This window comes from Cydia fagiglandana, chromosome 7 (assembly GCF_963556715.1).
Source record: "Cydia fagiglandana chromosome 7, ilCydFagi1.1, whole genome shotgun sequence".
Lineage (NCBI taxonomy): Eukaryota > Metazoa > Arthropoda > Insecta > Lepidoptera > Tortricidae > Cydia > Cydia fagiglandana.
In genome coordinates, this window is record NC_085938.1 from 693955 (window position 1) to 695708 (window position 1754).

Genomic DNA, 1754 nt, shown 5'->3' on the forward strand with positions numbered 1-1754 from the left:
GTATAAATAAGTAGTAAAATATTTTTTTCAAGAAAATGAGAAAATATTTATTAAAAAAAATAGTTTATATAAATAAGTACCTACATTTCATTTCTTTTACTATGTCACGCAATAAAACGTTAAAAATGTATCATTTCAAAATAACCTTAATATATTTGTGTTACTAATAAAAATAACTAAAAATAAAAGTACAAAATGAAAAATAAACATGCAAAAAGTTTGATAGCAGAGCGTGGTTTCGATCCACGGACCTCTGGGTTATGGGCCCAGCACGCTTCCACTGCGCCACTCTGCTTATGACGGAGCGGACGAAATTACGGTATAGGAGCCGCGACTGCTGTTGTTAGGTTAGTGATGACGCGTGAAGTTAATTTTAGACATCGATGATTCATGATGAAACTAATATTTTTTTACTGCGATTAGTGTCGTCACTGTAGTATTTAGGTGTACCTATTTTGTACATTTATCGCTTATAATTATAATTTTAGTAGACCTTATTTCTTATAAGAGCTTTTAAATCAGTATTTTTCAAATAAATTTCTTGATTAATATTGAGTATTTTTATGCAATTAATAATTGTATGTTGTATGAATTTTAAACAATATTAATAAATACACTATAACAAATATACGCTCGGATGTCAATTGCAATATATAAATTAGAAATATAAAAAAAAATATTCATAAATATCTACATAGGTTAAGTATATTCACAAAAACAGAATTGAAGGTTAATTTAATATCATTATTATTAATATTAAATTTGTCACAAAACATTCAGCGCTTTTCACACTCTCACTCAATTCGCTACTCGACAAATTCGATAAATGAGATGAAATATGAAATACAATAAGTGGAGTGTTTAGCAACTCGGCACAAGTGGCAAGTAGCGAGTATCAGTAGCCCGGGGCAACACTCTAGCCAGTGAACTGAACGAGCACTTGAATGCAAGCTAATTGTAGTGAAGTTATTGAAGGGCTGAAGGCTTTTTTTGACTTTTTGTGTCGTTTTAAATAGGTATGGTTATCAGATACTTTTATATAACTTGTACCTAATTTTTATATTTAAAGTAAAATTGGAGCTTAGGGCTTGACAAGTTTTGGTGATTAAAACCAAAATATTACTTTGCTAATCCGCGTAAAAAGATAACGTGCTAGTCAATCAGTGCCAACCCGTTATACTTACTTGCGTATTTTTTTCCATGCAATTAATTTTCCCACCCTCCCACCGCAAAAATAAATACGCAAATAAATATAACAAACCACCACCAAAAGAAATACGCAAGTAAGTATAACGGGTTGGCACTGATTGACTAGCACGTTATCTTTTTACGCGGATTAGCAAAGTAATATTTTGGTTTTAATTAGTATGGATTTCCGCAAAGTAACGCCTGATTCTATTCACTAAGTTTTGGTGGTCTATTTTTAACAAGCCAGTACATAGAGTCAGCCCTTGCTAATATGTATGTACTTATGATCTAGTTGTTGCATGACATTTTTTGTACATATTTCAATCTCCGTACTGCACCGTTGCTTGGTGCCTTCTTAAACTTTTTGCAAAGTTGTATAGGTTTTATTGTTTAAGATAAAATATATCACAGGGTATTTGACTACTAGTCAAATCAGTTTCTTTTTTCGAACTGCCAAACGATTTGCTAATATGAAATTTATATGAAACACTAAGCATGTGACGTCACGAATTCACGATCAAATTACCTATTAGTTGTAGTTTTATACGGGTTTTAAAATAGAAATG

General features: G+C 31.2%; 1 non-coding gene across 1 annotated transcript; it reads right to left on the minus strand.

Moving 5' to 3' along the window:
• Positions 1–223: 223 nt before the first annotated feature.
• On the minus strand, positions 224–295 carry Trnam-cau (transfer RNA methionine (anticodon CAU)). The gene has a single exon. It is a non-coding gene; the product is annotated as a tRNA-Met (tRNA).
• Positions 296–1754: the final 1459 nt, after the last annotated feature.